Source organism: Catharus ustulatus, chromosome 1 (genome assembly GCF_009819885.2).
Source record: "Catharus ustulatus isolate bCatUst1 chromosome 1, bCatUst1.pri.v2, whole genome shotgun sequence".
Lineage (NCBI taxonomy): Eukaryota > Metazoa > Chordata > Aves > Passeriformes > Turdidae > Catharus > Catharus ustulatus.
The window spans coordinates 126292028-126316672 of NC_046221.1; the positions used below are offsets into that span (position 1 = coordinate 126292028).

General features: G+C 39.8%; 1 protein-coding gene across 3 annotated transcripts in view; it reads left to right on the top strand.

Moving 5' to 3' along the window:
- The first annotated feature begins 519 nt into the window (after window positions 1–519).
- Window positions 520–24645, top strand: part of SULF1 (sulfatase 1) — a 186040-nt gene continuing 161914 nt past the window's right edge. For 2 of the 3 annotated variants that reach the window (XM_033080115.1, XM_033080149.1), the window contains exon 1: window positions 520–580. The gene's annotated coding sequence lies outside the window, so the exon portion shown is untranslated. The remainder of the gene's footprint in view (window positions 581–24645) is intronic. The other variant, XM_033080131.1, reaches the window with a different exon arrangement.

Here is a 24645-nt window from a genome sequence, read left to right on the forward strand (position 1 = left end):
ACGTTTCTGGCTTCTATAATGCCATTGTACACTGAGCTCCTTAGTAAAATGTCATTCCTCATCACTGGTATAACCTCACAGAAGTAACTTGGCTTAGAGTTAGATTTGGTTTAGATTAGGGCTCTCTCTCCTGAAGCTGGAGAATAACTTTGTCTTTTCTATAAAATCGTCCCCAAAAATATCAGCCATAGTAATGTTTTCTAAGTGATTCATTATACAATGGTAGAACTTGTACTTTACCAAGGGATTTTCCCAAGTGATTTTCTCTGAAGGCATCAGGACAAAACAGCTCTATAAACCAAACCTGTTTCAATAATCCAAAATTTCCCTGAGACTAACCCAAGATCTGAAACATTCTAGGCAAGCTGACACATACGTGCAGGGCAGCGGCAAGGTGAGCGCGGTGCCTGAGCGGTGAGCCGGGCTGCGGCGTGACCTTGGCGGCGCCGCGGGAGCGGGGCAGGGCGAGCCGGGCGCGGCGCTCCGGGCACCGCGGCGGGAGCGCTCGGCCCGCCCGCTCCGCCGCCTCGCCGGGCTCCTGCTCCGCTCCTGCCCGGCCCCAGCCTCCGCCTCCCGCCAGGTGAGTCCGCCCGGCCCTTCCTCATCCTCCCCATAGCCCCCGCCAGGTGAGTCCGCCCGTCCTTCCTCATCCTGCGGTCCTTCCTCATCCTCCCCGCCGCCCCCGGACCGCGTCCCTCTGCCGCAGCCGCCCGGGCGCGGCGTTTGCGAGCCCCGCGCAGAGGGAAGCTGTTAAACCGCTCCTAAGGAATTTCCCGGGTAAAACACACCAGAAAACCCCACAAACAAGCAAATAATAATAAAAAAAAACCCCAGTTAGGTTAGCATGGCTTTATTAATTGCCCAATTGAAAATGAGCTACAAATGACATGTTGTGGAGACGAGAGAGGGTTTGGGAAGGACAGTGAGCGCTGAGGGACTTTTAAAGACTCAGAGGAATTCATCTTCATTGTGGAGGAAATTAAATGTTTCTGGTGGTTTGTTGTTTTTGTCTTTTTGTGTTGTAATGGTTTGGGGTTGGGGTTTTTTTTTGGTTTGTTTATTTGTTCATTTCCCAGTAAGTCACCAACAGACATTTTATGAAGTTAGCCACAGCTCAACACTCTGTTGGAAAATATTTTTGTTTCAGAGTGGATAAAGCATCAGGAGTGCAGTAAACATTTTAAACTTAGAACTGCAACAGATACAGTAAATCACATGTTGTTTGCGTGTTGGAGCGGGAATTCCTGGAGCTGCAGCAAGTTCAGTCCCCACAGCAAGTTCACCTTGGGACAGTTCCCAGAGCATCTTTGGCTTTTGCAAGGCATTTTTTATGATTCACTGTATTTTCCCTATGGCACATGGATCTCGGTACTAGCTGATAGGTAAAGCTGACCATATTTTAGGCCCTTGAGTTGTGCCAAATGCAGGAGGTGAGAAAAGCTAAGGTGAATGGCTGAGTTCCTTGGCGGTGGATGGAGACAACAGATAAATTCAAGTAAGACTTTTTCCCTCTGTCTCTGGTTCTGGAGGTGGTTTCCCCTAGGACAGATGCTGCAGTTAGATGTCTCACTCAGGTGACATCTAGCTCAGCTGTCATCACACCATGTCCTTGTCTTCTGCAGACAGTGGTTATTGATGGTGCACAAAGCACCTCCCAGTCTGACAGATGTCAAAGAGAGGACACCTGTCAGCAGGAGAGAGCTGTGGCTGTCTCACTTCCAGACAGAAAATAAAATGAAAAGAAATTAAAGCCTTTCATTCCAGTCTGTTTATTTTTTTATTATTATTTTTTTTTCTTTTTACTTCTCCACTGAGTTCATAAACTCAGTTATTGTAGCTGTTACAGGAATATTAGCTGGTTATGGGAGGTGGCCCTCAGTCTGTATGGGAGGGATGTGGTCTCATTTAAGATGTGGTTCACAAAATGGAAAAGTTTGTGTAAAGGGAGTTGCCTCTGTTCCGCTCTTTTTTGAACAGGTGCCCACATTACAAACACCACCACAGCCTGCAGTATTAGCAGAGAGGTTAACAAATTGGCTGATCCCAGCTATTCTTTCCAAATATCCTCGTGCTCTGAAATGTAACAGTCCTGCTCAGTGAGAATACATCAGTAAGATGGTGGCCTGCCTGCACTGCCACATCTTCTGTGTGTAAAAGAGTTTTAATTTTTGCTTCATTTTGTGTATTAGAAGCCTTTCTTTAGGCTAAAATATTTCTTCTTCCTTAAGCTCCTTTCATAGCTTTTTGCATAATTGAGGCATAGAGAGACATATCCCATCATCAAGTTTTAAAGGACCTATTCAAGTTTGCCTGTAAATTAAGTTTGTGTCACACCATGAAGATGGAGGAAGAGAGAACAGTTCTGTGACAAAGCCAATTTAATACAGCCATATCTGTGTGAAGCAGAGACTGGCAGGAGTAAGAGCCTCAGAGTCTAAGCTTGTTAGTTAATTAAGTTATTAGCAAACTTTTAAAGTAAACTGTACTCTCAGGAAATGAAATCACTGTAAAAAAATAGCATGATAGTCATCTTACTTCTCTACATGATTTAAAGAAACCATAGCCTCCTTTCACTGATGTTCACACAGAGTGCAACTGGAAATTTTGTTCCAATTTACTTTCAGTGTGGGTCTATTTTGGCATTAATTATAGCCTAGAGGGGCCTTCTTCATTAATTTTACCATAGCCTTTGTGCAATTTATTTTGAAATTAATTATTATTTAAATGCATATGATCATACCGGTTTAAGGGTACTATTCAGAGTGATTTAGAAAATGGGAAAAAAAAGTCTTAATCTAAAACTTTTCCAGATACCTGATCACAAATATAACATTTTTGTTTGTTCTGAATGCGTCTGCTAGTTTTACATATTTACACATGCCATATGTATTTAATGTGGCACTGCTTTTGTTTGTTTTCCAAGCAAATGTCAGAACTGTGAGGGTCATTTATCATCGCATTTTCCTTCTTCCAAATAAATTCTGTTCCACTTGTTCTAATTCCTAACCTACTGGTATGTACATTGATAAGATACAATGAAATTCAGTGATGCTTTGAGGTTGTGATGTTCTCCTTTATATTTTCTTCAATAAACACAATCAGTGGTACAGTGTAGATGACACTGCAGCTAAAAAGAAATGAGCAAGTGGAAGAGCTGCTGGCCCAAAACCACTTGTATTATGAACTGTTGGGAATTTTCCTGGTTCTTGTTCTAGGTGCCATTGCAGATATAAGCTCTCCTGCTTTTAAGGTGACATCCAGAAACATGCTGGACAGTAATAATAGTAATAATAGTAATAATAGTAACAATGATAGACATCTTCTCTATTTTCCTAAATACCAGGTACCACCCCATTTTCTAGAGAGGCATGTATTTCTCCTCAGATTGAATTATTGCAAGTCATTCTGTCACAGTTATAAAAAGTAAAGCTGAAGCAACTAAGTATGGAAGGCAGACCTAGTTCAAATGAACACTCCCATGGAAATATTTTCCTTACTATTGCTTCCCTAAGCAATACTTTTATTGCTTGTATGCATTTCATAAATGTTACCAAGTGTGCATGATATTACAGCTCTCTGGTAAATGGAGACAGGATATTAGACATAAACACAGAGGTCACACAGCACCGGAAAGAACTGCCAGGCACGCTCTAGCTAGAGGAAGGAACCAGCTGATACTGAAACCAACTGCTGCAATCAGTATCTATCTATATACATTTCAGGCATGTGTAGCATTCAGAGTCATGTGAATGAAGATGATGTGATATTTTGGAGAAAAGTACACCAAGGACATATTAAAGACACTTCAGAGTATTTAATGCAACAATTATTTTCTCTTTTATTTAAAAAATATTATTTCAATTAATCTTATATCAGAATAAATCAAAAATATCTTTGACAGAGATCAAAAAGATCTTTGACAGAGTCAGGAGAGATTGGATGGATTGGATGGATGAACTACACTTCCAAAATACAGATCTGGAGGCCAGCAGATGCCAAGAAGGGAAACAAGAAAACATAAAATTATATGACTGCAAAAAAAGGTGCCAACACACCTAGGGAGGTCATAATTTAAGCTGTCTGGTTTCCAAGAGTACACATTTGAGTAGCACATGGTTTCTTGTTTCAAGACAGGCATCAAAGTAGCAGTTCTGATATATTAGCAGACAGGCAGACTGAGGATGTCAATAAATGCAGCAGTCTTTGATGAGATGCTTTTCTCAAATGTGGCATGTTGATTAATCTGCTAATTAAAAGTGAATGTATGGGGCGACAAGGATCATGGTGTTGTCTACCCCACAGCTCTGCCATTGCTGTCGCTGGCAGAGCACCCCGCAGCACATACTGTTCAAACTGACAGAAGGAGTTTTTCTGGCATAGTTACACCACCTCCCTAAGTGATGTAAGTTGAGCCAATATAAGCTCTCTCCTTCTGGCAAAGTTATGTCCACACCAGGAGTTCTGCAAACATAGCAATATCTGCTGGGGACGTGAATTTTTCACACCGGCAACTGACATAGCTATGTTGGCAAAACATTATAATTTGGAACAGGCCGGGGGAAAAAATGCATTTATCACCCCATCCTCAGCCATTTGCAAAGCATTAAAGAGTCCTAAATACTCAAATTTCTCTTAATGGTTATACTTTGCAGACAGAAATTCTTATTTCAGCGACAGGGACAGTGTGTTGTTACATTTATTAAAAATGCTCTGCTTCCTAATTCTTAGTGATTTCTATCACTGAGGTGTCTCATGATGGCATCTAGAGTATTTATAAAATATAAAAATAACTCAACACAGTTTGAGTGTTCTACAGAAACATAATACTTCCAGTGACAGACTGAATCTTCTGTTTGGCTTTAGTGTGGGTCTCCCATCCTCACTCAAGCTAAGCTGGAAGAACAGCATGCACAGCCATGGTACCTGGCACTGCACCACCCAACTCTGTGTGTGTCCTCTTTTCAGAGTTATGGTCAGCATCTGTAGTGAAAAAAAAAATGCAAAATTTTTTTCAAAATAAAGTAATTTTACTGTAAGCAATCTTATCAAAGTAGGTGAAGAAGCAAGTTGCTTATGCAACACAAACCAGAATGACTTTTGTGCAAAGCTCAGGTAGGCACCTTCAGTCTGGAAAAGATGCAACTGTCTCCTTGCAATCTCTAATTGTCTCATCACTGGTCGTTCCCAGTTTCCACCAGGAGCAGGGAGGCAAATGTGAATGCTTGCATTGGCATTTTCCTTTCTGCTGCATCAAAGATCGCCACTGCCTTGCTGGGGGTTACCATCTCTCCCCTGAGCTAGATGAGATGGAGCTGGGAGGATTGTCTAGCCCATGTCAGCCAGAAAGAGATGGGTAAACAATAATTCACAGTTTAAACAGGCTTTAAGTAAGTAGGCTCATTTTAAGCAGCAATTCTAGCAATAGTTCAGCCAGAAAATCAGGAGTGGGAGGGTGTGCATAACCTCTAGGAAGAGGGTGGTGACAAGTAGCTGGCTGAGGGCTGCATATGGAAACCACTTCTAGTGGCACAGCAGCAGCCAAAGAAGTATGACTATACTGACTGTTAGCACTGCTGGCAGCTTGCTACTGGCTTTATCTGGATGAGAAATCATCTAGATCCCTCACTCAAAAAATGCCTATCACTGAAAAAATGGGGAAGGGAGTGGAATTTCTAATATTCATGGGGTATCTCATATCTGTCACACACACCAAAAAAAAAAAAAAAAAAAAAGAGAAGGAAAGAAACTTTCTTAATCAAAAGGAATAAAGTAAGGGCAAATGTAGGCAGGAGATCAAAAGGCATCTTTGCCAGTGAAATCCATTAGCCTTGAAGTAATCTCCTAAGGGAACTGAAGACATTCCCATTGCTTGAGATATTTAAAACTAGGTTAGACAAAACACTAGGAAGTGTACAATGGAGGACAATCCATAATCAGCAGGGAAACGGATTAAATAGTCTTAATAAGCCTTTAACACAGATTCTGTTATTTCAGTGCCAAGACTTCACATGTCCTCTGCTCTGTCTCCTCCCTGCAGCTGCCATAATGGGAGATTATGAAATCACGGTAAATGTGAGCAATTAACTATTCTAATAGAATCTGATAATGTAATGGTGCTGCATTTTTATTCCTCTTAGTCTCAACTAAGACTCTTTTAACAGTGGATTTAAGTTGACTTTTTAGTAGAGTTATTGCAATCTTCCGGTACAGAGATTTAGTGTTACGTGTTTCTGATAATTGCTTTGGGTTTCAGGCAGTGGTTTTGTTTTTAGTTAAGTCTATCCTTTCCCCCCCACTAAATTTCAAAATTCCTAAGAAGTTTGTCTAAAAATCCCATATTTTACTTCTGTGTTTAATCACTCTCATTATTATCCCACATACTTCTAAATTTTTAGTCTTTTGAGAGCACAGGAGTGACAAGAGATTCATCCAGTAAAACGCAACAGGTAAAAGATGTGCTTTGGGCATAAAGATGAGTTAATATTTATATCTCTGGTCTGTAAATGTTAAGTCACTGTTGAAGTATTCAGATCAACAATGTATGTTTATAAACACTGTCTAAGAAGAATTTATTGTTTCACAAATACCACTACGATCTCTGATAATTTTTCACATTTCCTGTTGTGTTGGTTTGATAGTGTGTCCTTAGGTCCAGATGACTGCTTGAATCATGTTCACACTGGAATATGGGGTATTTTGTTTAGTTTCACTGGGGGAGAGGTCAGCACTGTGGTTTAGAGAGGTCCTACCAGTGGAGACATTTCAGTGAAATCAAGCTTCATGCTTAAGGTAAAATGAGTTACAATGACTTGCACCTGACAACATTTGAAGTCCTTTTAGTTTACACTCTGATAGAATTCCTGTGAAGAATTGCTTCATATGTACACATCCAAAAAGCCAAAGTCACATTGCAAATTAATTACGTTTAAATAAAATGTGACATTCTGTGGTTTCTTTGTGTAATTTTGTATGAGAAATATTGTACCCATAAATCAGTGCTAGTCAGTTTTGGTCTTTTGCATATTTAGCAAGTTCTATAAGTAATACATGACATTCAACTTGGGTATGAAACTGTCTTCATACAGCTGGGAATCCATAGCTAGAATAACACTCTTATGCAAAAAAAAAGTGTTGTTTAAATCAGAAAAATGGTGATTTATAAATGGCTTTTTAACAGAGAGGTTATTATTGTTCTGTGGAGTTACAGCTGGTAATGTGAAAGATAGATGTGGCAGTGGGGAAGGAATAGTATGATTGAAAAGTGGGCTCTGTTTTCTTTTTCACACCCAAGTGGTGCTTACAGAGGCAGATTCTCTTTTGTGCCATCATTTTCAGTGGGACTGAGCAAATGGTTACTCACAAAACCTTTAAGTGGTACATGCATAAATCTAGAAGAAGCTCCGACCATAATTTCAAGATCCAGATTGAATTTTCTGTACCTAACATCATTAGGAAGAAAGCTTTGTGCTAGGTAATTGATTTTTTTAATGTCTTGAGAATTAATTTTCACCAGGAAAAATTATGGTAGCCTTTTTACAAATGAAGTAAACAACTATATTACCCTGTTAGAGGTGGACCCTGACATATCTATTCATCTTAAGAGGATTCATTCCTATCAAACCACTTCAATTCTAGCCTAACTTTTTGGATGACAAATCATTGCTCAAAGGTTGTGAGGAACTTATTTCATGTTACTTGCCAATATTTTATTATTATTGATCTGAAATAGAAATAAAGGTCAGTGAATTTAGAACAAGGATGAATTTGGCCTTTAAGCTGCGTCTATAACAATATGATTAGCAGCCTGTTTTTCCCTTGCACCTTAAAACTCAGGATAAATTGATATATTGGCAGTTGTTTTTAATTTTCCTCATTCTATTCTTTCGACAATGAGAAAAGGGAACACATGGCTTATATTCACTCTAGTAAATTTAAAAGTGCCAACAAATGCTCTCTGGCATTGAAGAGCCTGGCATGGAGCATTCCACATCTACCCAATTACTTTATTTTCTGAACAATGACCACCTGCAAACTGCCTATGTCTGTACTGCGCCAGCTTCCAGACTCTGCCCAAAAACTGCCAGGAGAATTCAAGCTGGCCCAGACTGAAATCACTGCAGAGACTATTCTTGCAGTTTAACTGTACATGTGCAAACTACTGAATGTCAATTTTTCCATGTTCAAAATTAGTTATGAGCTGCTCCCATATCTTTAGGATTTGCTTTGAGACATTGAAAGTGAGAACACAGGTATGTTTGAAGCTCTTTTTTTTGTTTGTTTGTTTTTGGGTTTTTTTTTTGTTTGTTTGTTTGTTTGTTTGTATTCTTGGTATTTGAAAAATCTCCTAAAGATAAAAACATTAAGCCAAAACACAAAGATGTTTCTTGGCAACATACTTGATGTACAAAAACAATTATGGGGAGGCATAGAGTCATAACCTCTGTCTGTTCCTGTTCAAGTAAGAGACAGTACTGCAAATTAATTGATAGGTAAAATTTTTCTAATGTAAATAAGTTGTTCTGTTTCCATTTTGGTTCTCAGGCAGAGGATTTTCTACTTGTCTTAGCAAAACAAATGCTGTCTTTTCCCAGATAAAGTAATTACTAGAGAATATACCTCAATGCACAACACCAATTGGAGTTATTCAAAATCTCTAATTCAGGGAATTTAATAAATATTGGCACAATAAAATATTCTGTCTCTGTGGTATTTGGTTGCATTGAGATCCACTGTCATGCTTGGCACCACTGAGGTGACTCCAACATGAAGACTTTCCAGTATCTAGGAATCCCTCCTCAACAGGAGAGATGATCCTGTCCAAAGCCCTTTTTCACACCTACAGTACACAGCTCTGGAAACTGCTCTCACTGACATTATCATTGTGCCATTTCAATGATATAGTAATTTGCTTATAAGTCAAATACTCTTGTGACTCAAGTCAGGATGAGACCTTTATAAAATGCCTCATAGCATTGAAAAATATAGTGATGCAAACTTCAGAGTTCTCCAAATAGCTTGTTGAGTATTATTTTAAATAAATGTAGTTTAGCATCTAGCCATTTGACACTGTTGTTGTCAATGTGATAATAAAATATTTCTAACTTAGATCTGTGTTGTCTATGCCAGACTTTTCTCTGAGTTTTAAAACGAGAAATAAAACAGGAGCAGACACATCTTGTGTGACTTCTGGAGAAGAGCCCCAGCATTGGCATAGCTGTATGAATCCTTGGGAGTTGCCATAAGTTCAGGTGGCTCCAGGGTACGATGAAGAACCTGTCCAGACACACATTTATTGCAGCTGGATGGTTTTGCTTATAGAGCTGGGATCTCAAAATATCCATCTGGAAAGCATACTGAAAGCTTAAGGAAGCATAAGCAGCGTTCCTGATGATTTTAGGAAAGACTGTCTAAGGAAATTTGGTACAACTCCAACTCACGTTCGTATTTCTTTTACCCCTTTTGTTTAAAATCCTGCCTGGTTAACTAAGCCAGAAGAAAAATTAGCTGAGGTATATTCAGATATTTCCTAGCTGTTTCATCTGGGTCACTCAATCCCATAGCAAACCAATCAACTCATTATAAGATAAGAATAAAAATGAGTCAAATAACAAAATGGAGAAGCCGGATTTTAATCATAGAGAGTTCACTGTAAATCTATGAACCATGTGCAGAGTAACTGGATGGAGCATATCTATATTTGCTGTATGAGCTGCATGTGCAGTTGGAAGTGAGGTGATAATGACAGTGAGGTGATCAGACAGCATGCTAACATTGCAGAAGTCACCTGTTGTGCCCAACTGAGCAAGGCTACTTTGGGCATAGTATCTTTCCTGTTAGTGTAACATAGCCAGCTGCATGAGAATTTTAGAATGATGGGACAGATTAGATCTGTCTTGATAGGGCTATGCAAAGGATGGACCCAATAAGATGGACTGGAAGGGTGCTCTGGACTTCTTCTGTGCTTGTGTCCCTGACTGACCTTTGCTGCATGGCTATTCCATTTAAACACAAAGGATATTTTGTCCTGGCAGTCCTGCAAGCCTTATCTGGGAGTAAAGAATCAACCCACTACATCTTGTACTCTGTATTTTCATGAGTGATCATTCTGCAGCCCACACTAAAATCACAGTTATCCTCAATAGGCTTTATACAGATGTCTCTTTTAGAAATGTGACCTTCAGGTAGAGTGAAAACAAAAGACATGTGAGAAGATGCTAAACATATTGTTTCATTTTAGCTGTGCTGGCTGTAGAAGTAATGGAAATATTTAAAAATATTTTTCTCTCCTGTTAAAAACATGCAGATTTGAATACCTTAAGAACACAATCACAATGGAAAAGGTGATGTTTTTGTGTAACCCATTCTTGGAGTAAGAGTGATTTCTTATCAGTTTTATTCTATTTTTGGTAAAAACGCCATGAATAAAAGATAATCGAAGGTGTAATTTTAGACTTTTTATAGCTTTAGCACAATAAAAAATGGTAAAAGATAGAAAAATGGTCTGATTATGTCATCCATTTACTGAAATAATATTACTTTAAATACAGGTAATGAAAATCTTTGTTTCACTGAAATCAGTGGGAAAATTTGAATGGCTTTTAAACTGAGCTGTGGCTTACTTCCTTTTCCTGCTCTGCTTCTTTTTCAAATTTCATTGCTAGGATTTACGTTTGAGAAGGCTCTTAATATTTTCCAGTTAAGCATGTGTACATATGTATTTATACACACGTGTGTGTGTTTGTGCAGAAATGGGCTTGAAGAGAGTTATCTGTTTGCTTTCTTTGGAGAGAACAATTACAATGACAGTGTTTGTCAGGGTATACCACAATTACTTCTGATTTCAGTGACTGGAGACAGATGAGCATTGTAATTCCTGGTAAACAAATACTGAGTTGACAGGACAGCTTCCAGGTCAGATACCATGTATATTTCTAAATACTCTAAAAATCCATCTGTGCCACTCAGGGAAAAGACTTGGGGTGAAAGGGTGAGGTTTTTGATAGTATCACACTGGTGTGTCTCCACTCCCACTGAGCTGATGGGAGCACTGCCCACACCTTCAGAAGAGCAGGGCTGAGCAGTACTGCTCACAGGAGTCACATCACACCATTTGCTCTTTCTACTTATTCCAGAAGGAAAAAATGGCTTGACCTGTGCATAACTTGGTTGTGCTAAATTTGCCAGCTGGTGAGTGTCACATGTTTAATTCGGGCAATGTAAATAACAATCTCTTTAATAGTTGAGATTTTCACTGACAACACAGGCGCTGAGCTTAGACAGCTGATTGCTGCTGCCGTAGAGCTAAGTCCTTAAATATTATCAAACTAATACCCTTGTATGGTCACACTGGATACAGATTAGTGAAAGCCATAATCCTATTTAATTTAACACAGTCCCAGGGATTTTCCTCTACAAAGAATTTGGTCACATGCATACTGCATAATTTGCATAGTTCTTAAATATATGAACCCTCTCTAGGAGCAGGGCTGGCTGCCAATTTAATGGCAGTTATTAAATCCCATTGTACTTTGTACCACAATCCAGATGCAGGTATATGCTAGAAAAAGCTCATGGTTAGTTAGAATTTGTTGTGGTTCTGAGCTATGCCACGGCTCCTTCTCTCAGGTCCTCTGTTTCAGCCTCAGAGGAGGGTGTTAACCCTCAGCAAAGGTAATATGACAAAGGACTGCAATTAATTTTAACCACAGTGCAACCCAGCCAAGATCCAGCTGTCCAAGAGCTCAGACATATAAAAACTGACTGTGCTTGAACTGTCACAGATTCTGGGGCTTGTGGTTAAGCAACTCATATCTCAGTCATAGGAAAGGTCTGATTTTTGCATGCTGGGCACAGTTAAGTTCATATGCCTTCAATACCATGTGATATCTTTGATACTACAGCAGATTATACTCGGAGAATTAGGGCTACCCATTTTTGTTTCCAGAATTTATTTTCTTTTCTTTTTTGGTTGTGTTCTTTTTCCTCCCCCCATGCAGATCTGTAGTCTGAAAGTAAAAAGGAGACACTGTCCCCTTGTCAAGGTCTCTTAGCCAACATCATTGCTTATCACAGGCCAGCTGCAGATTGCTACTAGGACTGTGTGCTTGGCAGCCACAGATACACTGCGGACTCCACAGGGCACAGATGGTACAGCTCTGTTGGGTGACCCTGGCAGAGGTATGGGAGTCTAGAGGAAAGGAGATGTGCTGAAAGCAGTACGCTATGTGGTTATCTCTGTGTTCAAACAGGTATTGAATCCCAGCAGGCTGAAACCACAGGATACTCTACCACCCAGTCAGAAGCTCCATTTCCAAGCACAGCATCATTCCAGCTAATCTTGTAGGGCTCTTAGCTCAATTTTTTTTTTCCAGTTACGCAATGTTTGCAGCCTTTTATAGGCTTTTGGTATTTATTGCAGGGAAATGATGGTGAAATTTTGATCAACAGATTTCAGGGTAGTCAAGCAGTTCCAGACACAGGGAACAATCTTTCACCTTCATTTTCCTGGCAATTTCCGAGCATGTTGGGACAAATATGTGGCCTGGCTGATTTCCATGTGAGAGAGTGGCCCTGCTCTCCTCCAGAGGGCTTGGTATATAAAAGCAGCTCAGGAACAGAAACTTCTTCACCATCTCTAGCACCATGCTAGAGGCTTCCCCTGCAGGAAGCAGAGAGTGTGGTTTGAGTTGATTATGTTTCCAGGTTATTTTCAACAATTTAGGCACCAGCTGAATGGCTGTTGGCTTAAAGAACAGAGCAATTATTAATATTATTACTACTATTACCATTAGTAATAAAATAATGCTTCTTCCAAAAGTGCCTGAGGAGCAAGCTGAGGTAAACTTCATCTTGCTATGTGCCCCACAATTTTGGGCTGTTATTCAAGAACACAATAAATCCTGCTTCAGGGTTCCCACTACTGGATCAAAAGCACCAGAGCCAGAGAAGCCAAAATGCTGATGCTTTATGAAATAATGCTTTCCCCAGCCATCCACTGTGGTACCAAACCAACTGCAGCCTGTTTTCTCAGTACTGGCAGAGTCAGCATAAACCCCAGATCAGGTGCTCCCAAAGCTCAGTCGTGCGACCTCCTCAGGTTCAAAACCTCACTGACCACAGATCTACTGTTACCTGTCATGAAAACATGGTCTCAGAGGACCCAGTGGTTTTCTCCTGAAGAGCTTGCCAACTACACAGACAAGAGGTGTGTCAGAGTAGAGGCTTAATGCAAAGTGAAGGCAACAGAAAGATGGTATATTTGGAGGGGCAGTGAAGGAATGAAAGATTGTGAGGAGAATACACCAGTGGAAAGGTGAGGAAGGGTGAGAACCCAGAAAAGAAGGGAGAAACAAGAAAAGACAGATGGATGGAGAAGCTGTTAAAGAAGAGACAGAAAAAAAGAGACAATAAAAAGGGAAATGGAAAGCTGGGCATAACTCTGGGAACATTGTTGTGCTGTGCATTTCCCTAGCTGGGTTTCCCCGATACCTTCATGGAAGAAAAACCCAGAGGGCATTCCCCTTGCTCAAGAGTAGCAGAAACACCTCACTGAGACCCAGAAACCAACCTCTGCCACGTCTTGAGCTACAGCTTCTCCTTTTACCTTCCCTTCTTTCTGGTGTTTGCAAGAAGACAAAACATTTCACTTTTTTACAAACACTTTTTTAGTCTGGCGGAGACAAATAAGGCATAAAGGACAGCAGCTGCCTCAACAGTTTGCTCATCATGAAAGGATGAGCTGCTCTGTCTTCTAAAACTGACACCTTATCAGAAAAGCAGAGCCTGATGACATTTAGCTCTTGTTACAAATATTTACATGTAGAGTTGAGATGTGTCAGTTTTACTGCTCTCAGTCATGCATAGCAGACTTTGCCTTATTTGCAGGATGTTTTCACGTGTCATACATCTTTAATCAGACTGGTTTAATTTTTTTCCATTGATTGTTCCTGCATGTAGACTAGAAGAATTGTTATTGCTTTGGCTTTTCTGGTGTCACATCCTGAAGAAATTAGAGGAAGTTACAATTAATTTTATGCCTTCTAGCTCCTTCAATTTGATTACAGATTTGGATTAGTGACATATGTTTTGGCTGCTGCATCAAGATGCAATATTAGACTTTTTTTTCATAATTTCATATGAAAACTAGAAGACAGCAATGTGTATGCATCTGTATGATGAAACCTATTATCATAAGTAAAATCATTCTAAAATGGTATGGTATTACAGTAAATTCACGAATACAAGCCGCACTGAGTATAAGCCGCATCGCTGGGTGTTGGCAAACATTTTGGTTTTTGTCCATAAATAAGCCGCACCCGAGTATAAGCCGTTCTGTGTTCGCAGCGAGAACCCACGTGCAACAAAGTTACCAAATAGTAACAGAATTGTGGCAGGGCGGGGTTTACTGGCTTGGCTCGGGCCATGAGGGCTTGGGGCTGCTGACAGGGCTGGGTGGCCCAGCTCGGCGCTGCCGCTCGGCGGGGATGCTCGAGGCCGGCCGCCGCCACCGCTGGGCTCGGTCACCCCGGCCCAGCGCTGCCCCGTGGTGGTGGGGGGGCACAGAGCCCGCCGGCACCCGTGGTGGCCATGGGAGCCAGGGATGTAGCCTGCCTGCTACTGCGGCAGCGGCATGCGGGGACGGGAGCCCCCCGAGCCGCGGGGCCAGCAGGAGGGAGCTGCCCCACCTTCCCGAGCCCCTGTGCTGCCTGCACAGAGCAGCTCCACCCGCCGCGCAACAGAGTAACAATTTGTAACAACCGCGTAAATGCAGGTACTGGCAGGAGCTTGACTTCGCAGTTTGCACTGACTTGGTTTGCACTCCCAGGGTTGAAAATGTCAGAAAATTATTCACATATTGGCCGCACCTGAATATTAGCTGCATTTCCAGTATGGGAGCAAAATTTTGGTCAAAATGGTGCGGCTTGTATTCGTGAAATTACTGTATTTAATGTCACGATTACTAGGCACCATCATGCAGTTCTGTCATCTGCAATACCCATCTTTTACCCTGTTCTGGATTTCCTCTCCCCTACCTTCTGTCCCCATCTTCTGTCTCTGACTGGGGACTGTGCTGCCCCAAAGCTGTAGGAAACTAGAGCTTCTGTTAATGTGAGGTGTGTAGGTTGCAAAAGCAATGTTTGAACACTACAGTGCCACTTTGTTTTCTTTAAAGGTCCTGTGATATTACTGGGAATATCTGTGTTGGAAAATATTAAAATGCTGTAGTCTGTCTCTGCTAGAGGCCAGATTTTCCTGCATGCTTTTTCTTCCCCTGCTGACCTGCTGATTTTTGTATAACTTTTAATGAGTTTAGGCCTGCCAGCCCTGTTTCCAAGAAACAAGCAAACAAACAAAAAACTAGTGGTGGCTTACCTGGCATCTTTTAGTCTGTAAAATGTGTATAACCACAAAATGCTGAGGTGATACACATTGCCCAAGGAGAATGTGGTTCCTGAATTGTTCTGGCAAGTAAGCTGAGGAATTGGCTTGTGAAGAGAGGGGAAGAAGAGAGAAGGGATATGCCAAAAAAGCCACTGTATGTCTACCACAGTTGAAGTATCTTTGATTAACTAAAAAGAAGGGGAAGGTAGCAATCTAATTTAGAAAAACTTCAAAATATTTTCATGTAATTGTAAAAATCTGAAGTAAAGAGGGCCAAAAGAAAAAACGTTTTTGTAAGTAAATAATAAGTTATTTATTATGTTTGTTAAAAAACACACAGAATATTACATTTCAAATAGTGTCTTCTGAATCTGCAAACTAAAATAATTTGCCATAATCTTTGTTTCTTCTTCTTTTGAAAATGCCTCAGTATAAAATAATTTCTTTATATTAAAAAGGGATCTGTTTTACTGGAAACAGTAATGAAGTATTAGTTGCTATTAATATGAGCTGAATGTTCCACAATTTTATTGTTTCTGCACACTAAAATATCTATGAAATTCTATTCCTTTAAATATATATGGATTATTCTGTATTATCTAAACTTATTTTACAATCCTGCTTCTATTGGAAATGAAACTATACTGCAAAAGTTTAAAAACAAAGGGGATGAGCATGTCAAGAATAAACTCAGAAAAAACTACTGTGATCAGGTTATCTGCCATTGTGAGATATGCATCTATATATACACACATGTTTTCCTGTCCCCAAGATTTACATGGCTTTACAGAAATTCTTAACCCTTGCTCTCTTCAGTTTTTGAGGAACTTGTTTTATGAGGTGGCCCTTTACCTTCCCTGAGCTCTGGTGTGAGTTTTCAGAGAGGTGGACCAGAATTTGCAATTCTGTGGGCTTCCTCCCTTCACCTCCCTCCTTCCCACTGGGACTTTGACATTTTTCTCCTGGAAAGCCTGTTTTATTAAATAAATGAGGCTTAGATTCAGAAGCGTATCGAGCGTGCTGGCGGGGCTGGGAGGGCCAATAAAGGAGCCCGTGGGGTGCGGGGCAGTGCTAGTGCTCTCCGGCAGGAGCACAGGATCAGCTCCACATCCCACTCTGCTGAGGGACAGCGTGGGGGAGGAAGGCAAAAGGCTCCTTTCAGCCTCTCCAGCTTGAAAAGCCTGAGAAAACATCTGGTCTTCACAGATTCGAAGGGAAAAACTTTTACATAAGAATACAAATTGGGAAACATATTTCTTTACAAGCCCTTGAAAATGAGCGTCACCCACCACATATATTATGTCCACCACATATATTATGTCCCTGAACTGAGCTAAATTGAAGCCAGACATATATTTCTCTTTGATGACTCCATCAAGGTATGTTTTAACTCCTCTCCCCAGTTCTTCAGTCTCTCAAAAGATACATGTGTTGATAAGGAAACAGCCTCAAACCCATGCACAGTAACAGCAGCCAAACAAATGGCTTTCAAAAGAAAATCCAGCTTTGTAGATCTCTCTTCCTGCAAACAATTTCCTTTTCCAGTTATAAATTTCAGTTCCTAAAAAAAACTTCCCTGGGAGATGCACAGGAGACAGGGAAATAAGAGTTTGAGTAATCCTACATATTCTGAAACTAGAGAAATCTGGCTCAAACTTTCCAGCCATCCCTCAGGTATACAGATGCAAAGAATCTCTAATTTGCATGTTTGCGTTCCCTAGTTAGTAACACAGACATTTCTGGCATCTACACATACTTATAAAAAATAAGTTGTGTTCAACAGACTTGCTCTGCAGGGAGTTTGAGTAGGGTACAATTGTTTGATAGCATGGTTAGTGTTAATGACATTACTGTAACTTGAAAAATGCATCTTATTTTCTGTTACCTCTTATTGAGTGTCAAAACCACCCTACAAGCTTAAATATATTTAGCAGACACTGTCAGGTCTAAGAACCAAATCCTGTTGTGAAGTATATTTTGAAATGCTGGACCTGGTGAAAATAAACCAGACATCCTCATCTGAGGTGAAACTTAAACCTTGCTTTCACTATTGCTTCCAAAGGCTTCATAATTTTTTTCAGAGAGAGATAAATGGCTATAATGGTCCCTTATAAAATCAGGAAGACAGGATGAATCAGGACAAAATGCACTTCCTCACCAATTCCCATCTCCATAGAAACTCCTCAACTCTGCTATGCCTTCTGCCTATACAGATTAGGCAACCCAGTTTTCCAATACAGACAGTGAAGTCTGACGCCTGCATTGTCTCACAGAGGGGTATCTTGAAGAGCAGAATTTAAGTATAAAAAGAGAACTTTGCCAAGTACTTAGTGTTGCATTTCCCAGCTTTCAAATTCTTCCTGTTGCTTTTCAGGTTTGTAAGAAAATTTCTCATGAGAAGCTTCAGTACTTGCTGCCAGGGTACCCACAAGTCTGGTGACACTTTTGTCAAACTATTTTTGCTTCAAAAGATGCGGTGTCATTAAAAGACTAGCCCACACTACCCAGTATTAAAGTTCATATCACTTATGAGGAAGGCAGGGAATCATCAAAATCAGACTGTGGGACGCTAATCTAAACATAAAGCTTTATTTTCAAATTCATTGAATAGTTTATGCATGAATGGATGTGCTCTTCCAGCAGTTCAGATAAGCAGATAAAGAGAATGGCTTTTTAATGAAGTGAAATATATGAGAGAATGTACTCATTGATTATTAGGAAAAGAAGAAGTTATTAAACTTCAGTAGATAAACATCAGCTTGCAAAGTTCCTTTGTTAATAAGAATAAATTGATAGATTTATAGACTTTAAATTTGGCAAGATCATTTGATTGTCTCATCAGACCTGTAAATCAAAGACACTAAATCTCACAGCATTACCTCTGAGCTGAATAGAGCTAGACAAAACATGTTGGTAAAGCAGTACATGAAACAAAAGAAGCAATTCAACTTGACAGAAGCCCTATAGCTTTGGGTCAAATCTACCTTCATTAAGTTTTAAAAATAGGGAAAACATCTAAAATTGAAGGGCTGCTTTCCACAGTTTTTCAGCTTTGACTAAGTGTACCTACTGTGTGTTGATTTACCTGCGAAAATGGCATTTCTCTTTTCCTTGTTCTAGACTTAGTCCATAACACACATACACAGGAAAATCATATTTGTCTGAAAAACATGAGGATTTCAAACAGCAAAAGTTTCAAAATTTCTGTTGTTTCAAAGGGTGATCACTCCTTTTGTATGAAAAGCTGAATACATAATTTCTTATCTAACATGGCCAGCTTTAGCATTTAACCTTTATTATACCCTCTTGACTGCTGAAGTACCCTGAATACCCTCTATTTTCTTCTTATAACTGTGCTGTAGTCAAGTGTCTCTCAGTTTTATTTTTAATGGACTTAATCTGTTGAAGTATTTAAGTCTCTCCCAGTAGGTATTTTCTATGGCTTTTGAATATGTCTTTGGTTCTACTTTTAAAAGTTCAATTTTTTCCCAATATATCTTCCTTTTGAATGAATTCTTCTTTGCTATAGAGAAAAATGAAGATGTCACTCATTTTTCCTACATTTATATATCCATGGATTATATTAGCCCTTTTGTCACAGCCTCATAGTGAGCACTTATGTTTTATTGCTCACCTACTTTGACACTAAATTATTTCAGAAAGATTGCTTTTCAAGATACTACAACTTGATATCAGAATGCCATTTTAACATATGCCCTAGCTTTATAAATCTGCAGTAGCCAAAACTCACAGCAATTTTGCCTTTTGAAAACATTGTCTTATCCAACAGTTGACACCACTATGATGTATATGTGCTCTGTCTTCATTAACATACGCTCATGTTGGTGTTATGTGCAGATTTTGTCTGAAATGCTTTGAATTTGCAAGTTATTAATTGAAACAGTAATTTGATTTAGATTTCATGCTAACGTGACCAGAAACATACTCATTCAGTGAATATTTTTTATTAATAAGTTTTGGGAACAAGAAAGTTACATATTTTGATTTCTTTACCCATGTATATTTATTTCCAGTACAACTGCTCCTGCATCTGCATCCTGGTCCCCAGCAGTCCTTGTGCCTCCATGAAATGTGTTCCCTAGCCCATGCTCTCTGTTCATTGCTCATGTTATCCTCAAGTTCTTGTCTGATGCACAAACTCTTCATCATATCTCAATTTTCAACAAAAATTCTCTTACTTTTTTTTCTCTTAATGGTTGTCTTTTTTTCTCATAATGAAGATGCCTTTCTCTGCTTATGATTTACATGGTTGAAAGTACCATGTAGGAATAATATTGCTGGGATGAATGATGAAAAACTGTGCACTGATCTCACGCTTCACCTATGAAGACTTTCCCCTCAGACCAGAGCCCCAGTGTTTGGGCAATTTATGCTGTATTGATTCCAAGGAGGAAAAATTACTGTCTGACAGCTACACCACATCCTTTATTAGCATCCAAAGTAGAGCTGGGATTTAGCTAATGAAGCTTAACTATCTCCTTCTGCAGCTGCTGGAAGAAGTAGTGACTTTGGAGGTGCAATTAATATCGGGGTTATGTCCTCTTGTCACACTTAAACACCTGAAGCACATTGTCCTTGGAGAATCTGGGCCCTTGCCTGAACACCTCACGGGCAGAGTTGTAATGATTTCTCTGTCTCTGCTCTGTCCTTGTTTAAGGACATTAAAAATATGGAAAGAGACAGGACTTTTACGGTTTAGAAGAAATTAACTGTTATGTTTGCCTCAGTGTAAAGGATTTTTGACACTTTCAGTACTACAGAACAAGCTAATTATCTATGGTACCTATGCCTGTATTAGTCAGCCATGTCATGAAACTGACCCTTGCTATATCCAGTAGGCCCAAACCAAAAGGCATTTTTAGTTCTTTCCAGCAGCAGCCACAGGACTCTGTTTTGTGCTTGCACATCTGATAAGAGTTTCTCTCTGAGTGATCATACAGCATAGGACAATGTGACGAAGTTTCTTTCTTTGTTGTTTATGAACAGTGCATGATAGAAAGTATTGCAAGACTAATTGGAATTATTACAATAGTCTGTTTGGCTCCCTTCTCCCTCCTCTTGACTAATTAGCCTTTCAACATTACAAAATGGCTCTGGCACGAGCTGTCAGAAAGCACTGCTCCAGAGTCACTGCTACACGTGAAGCTGTCTGCACACATTAATAAGGAATTTGCCACAGCTGTTACAAATCCTTGTTCTCATTCTTTTCTTATTTTTTTTTGTCCATTTCGGGTGCTCTGGGGTCACTAGATGTTATCATTTATACTTTCTCATTCTTTGCTCTGTCTCTCTGCATGCTTAGGGAATTCATGACCACCAGCTTTGTTATTTCTCTTGCACCACCATGGGTCAGCTGTGGCACTCCTTGCAACCAGGAAAAATGTGGGGTTCATCACTTCTATATTCAAATACTGAGCTAGATACAGAATTGTGAGCCTGCATTAGAAAATATATTTTCTCAATCATAAACTGCAGCTTGGTGTTTGTTTTTGCATTCCACTTTTTCTCTTCATTCCCTGATTTACTCCATCAAGAACTATTGACTTCTGTAGTTTTAATAAGTACTCCGAGTAAGCAAAGTCCCTTTATACCTACCATGGTCCTGCATAAATATAGTGCCAGGTTATCCCTTGAATAGATTTTTAAGAAGCAGAGGACAAACCAACTGCAAAGTTTAAAGGAGCTGTTGTCACAGAGCTGGGACATTCTCCTTCCTGAGGGCAGGGGCAAAATGAGGGAATTGACAGGCTGAGAGAGATGGGGTTGCTCAGTCTAACGAAAGACTGAAAGACATTGAACCCTAGAAAGCCTAGAGCACCTTGCTGTACCTAAAGGGATCCCACAAGTAGGTTAGAGATGGACTTTTCACAAGGGCATGTAGCAATAGTACAAGGGGGAAGGGCTTTAAGCTGAAGAGGGCAGGTTTAGATCGGATAATAGGAAGAAAATCCCTTCTGTGGGGGTGGTAAAGCACTGGAAGAGGTTGCCCAGGGAAGCTGTGGATGCCCTATCCTTTCTCCGTTGGGCTGTACTCAGTCCATTCTCCATCCTCCCTGCATTTGTGCTGGGGACTGCCCCAACTCATAAGCAGCACCTTGCACCTGACCTTGTTAAACTTCAGGAGGCTCTCACAGGACCATCTCTCAAGCCTGCCATGGTCCCTCAAGGAGAAGGGTTTTATTGTGAACTGCTGTACCACTCTGTAAAAATTGCACTCTGCTGTCTTTTTTTCAGCAAGTGCTCTGTTTCTTGACTTTACCAGCAAAAATTCTAACTGTCTCACTTTCCAATTTACGATGTCTTCAAATGGTTTTTAGTCTCTAGAGAATACACCAACAGCAACTGTATATTGGTCTTTCCTCAGCTGATGCCTATCACTGCCCTTTCCTCATAAAGCTACCCCTGTGCTCCCCAGGTCAGCTTTTTAATTTAATACCTAGAGCAGGCAGTTACCAGAAGAGCTCCTCTAGGGGAACCTAATCTGCACTAGTTCAGATGCTTTCCTAAGAAAGCTTTTCTCAGGTATCCTTTCAAGGTACTTAAAAAGAAGAAAGATTTTTTTTTCTGGAAATTGCATTTTTCTCTATTTTTGTTTTAGCTAATTTCAACTTCTTCTTTGGAGAAAACATTCATTATGAACTCTCAGATACATAAATTATTATTATTTAAAAAAAAAATATTTAACACTGAGTAAGTTATGTCTTACTAAATATGTATCTTGAAAACAGTTGCAATGCACAACCAGAACTTGTTCTGAATATTTTGCAAAAAGAGTTATGCTTCTTTCCATGGGCAATTGAAATGAAAATCTTTCTATTGACTGGTCAGGCATTTATAAAATTTGTTAATGATTTTCTTAAGGGACACATTGGTGGTATTTATTTACAGATGAGGAGAGGAAAAGGTTCATTACTGTGTTTAAACACGAGTGCCAAAAAGATGACTGTTAAAGGTACCAGGGGTTGGCTAAACACAGACTCTTCATGACAGGGTTTCTTGTATGTTACTTCTCCCAGAAAGTCAAACTAAATGCTATATGCCCAATTTCCCATGTGTTTTCATTCACCATGACAACTAGCTAAATGTGACCTTGACTTTTAAAGCCATGTGTTGCTAGTAAAAGAGACCTAAAACTGAAAAATTCCTTAGCATTTTTTCTCCCAAAGGAAATATAGGGGTATTATTTTATTTTATTTTATTTTATTTTATTTTATTTTATTTTATTTTATTTTATTTTATTTTATTTTCTTCTTTACTTTCAGACAATGTGTTAGAAAAATTTTAAATATAAGATGGAAGGAAAGGTGCTGCATCTGTGTTTAAGGCAGGACAACTCAAATTCAATGTTAAAGTGTATTTTACTAGGGTAGTTATTAGGATTGGTCAAACACTTTCCATTGATTCTGTTTTCCTATGGAAAATAGGTTTTCAACAATTATTTTGTGAATGAAATATTCGCTTTTATTAAAACTTTCTCCACTCCTTCTTTCTTAAGGTTCTCAAAGAATAGAGTTAGAATCCATTTTCCAAATCAGGTTCATTTGAATTGTTGTCAAAAACTTTTTTGCCCTAAATGAACCAGGTTTACATCTAGGTCTCGCCTTCTGTGGAAAATCATAGGTACCCCCAACATTCAAATTATCTTGGAAGAGAGGAAAAAGGATATAAAATACCTCTGGGATTTGGACTGCAGGTAACCCAAATATATATTTTTTTTTTTTCTACTAGCATTTTAGACTAGCATTTAATTGGGAAAAGCCAATGAAGGGGAATTTTAAGCAAGTTAAGAAAGGTTGGTACCTTCCCTTTTTTGTTTTTCCCCAGAGAGCCTACCAATTAGGTCTTTCTTCCAGAGCTAGAACACTGAAATCAATTTTCTCCTCCTTCAGAAGATTTAAACATGTATGTCCCATATTCTGAAACAATGTCTCAGCCATCAAACATTAGAGATGGGATGTTCTTCAGCTAAAAGTTCTCTAGCTTGCCAAAACAATGTTGTTCTCATATAGGGTAGTCTGAGGTAAGTACTCCTCAGTTGCTGATATGAAAGAATCCCATCCTGCATAAATACAAAACAACGTTTCTGACACAAAGTGAAGTGACTCAGGCCAACCTTGTGTCAAAAGAGGGCTCTGATATTCTCTTGTCCAAATCTGGCCAATTTTTAAGCCTTTTTAAAATGTAGTTTGAAAACTCTCATTTGAAACTTTTTAAGCTTTTGGTAACTCTCTTTACAAAGAATATTCTTGCACTTGAGTTGGGTATGTAATTGAAATAGACTGGGACTATTTAGGCTATCAAATCCATTTAACCATGTCCTTAAGGATTTCCTGCCAGGTCCCAGCAACATGGAAAAAGAAGGTGTTGTATTCGAATGAATGAAAAAAAAAAGGCTTGTTCAGCTGAACAGCAATGGGAATACTAGAGAGAGATAGCAAGAGGAATTAGAGAGGGAAAGAAATTGGCTGGAAAATAATACTGCAAGAGCAATTGGGGTGGACAGGAGATTTGGACCTAAGGCAACTGGGCCTGCACAGAATGCAGGGCAAATAAGATGACGGAATAGAGGGAGATCTGTGTGCGCCTCATCACACCTTTCTCAGTGCCTCTGAGTCCTGTTTGTCTGCAGGCAGGACACAGCTCTTGCATACCACAACAGAGCTGCCCATGCTGGATGTGCTCTGGCTGGTGCAGATCCCACAGCAGAAAGCAGTTTTCCTCGCCACAAGTATCAGTGCTTACTGTGATGGCACTAAATCTTCCAGCTCTGGGGATGTCCAGCACAGGTTTTGTTGGGAGAACAGAAGGGAAGTAAATCCCAAAGTAGTCTCTATTTTAAATACCAGCTTGGAAGACTATAATGTTGTAAAGCTAAGCAAAGAATGGTGCCAGAAGGCAACTTGCCTGCAAAATTTCTTTTTCTCAAGTGCCACTGGCACTTTGGGTACACATCCCTAAACTCCTCCAACTCAGTGGGCTCATAGGGGCATCCAGGGGAAGTCACACTGACTGACACCAGCCTTCCACTCCACTGAGGTGTTCAGAATTTCACTTTGGAGGCAATTTACCTCTCTTCCTTGACTCTGCAGGAGCTTGTAAGATAATTGCCTAAGTGTAAAGGCATCCAGATGGTCTTGATTCTACTGTTATCCCACAGGACATTATCTGCACTACACAGAGAACCTACACCTTTTCTGAGACACAATCAAAATTATTTAACAAAAACGCCGATGTTTGTGGGAC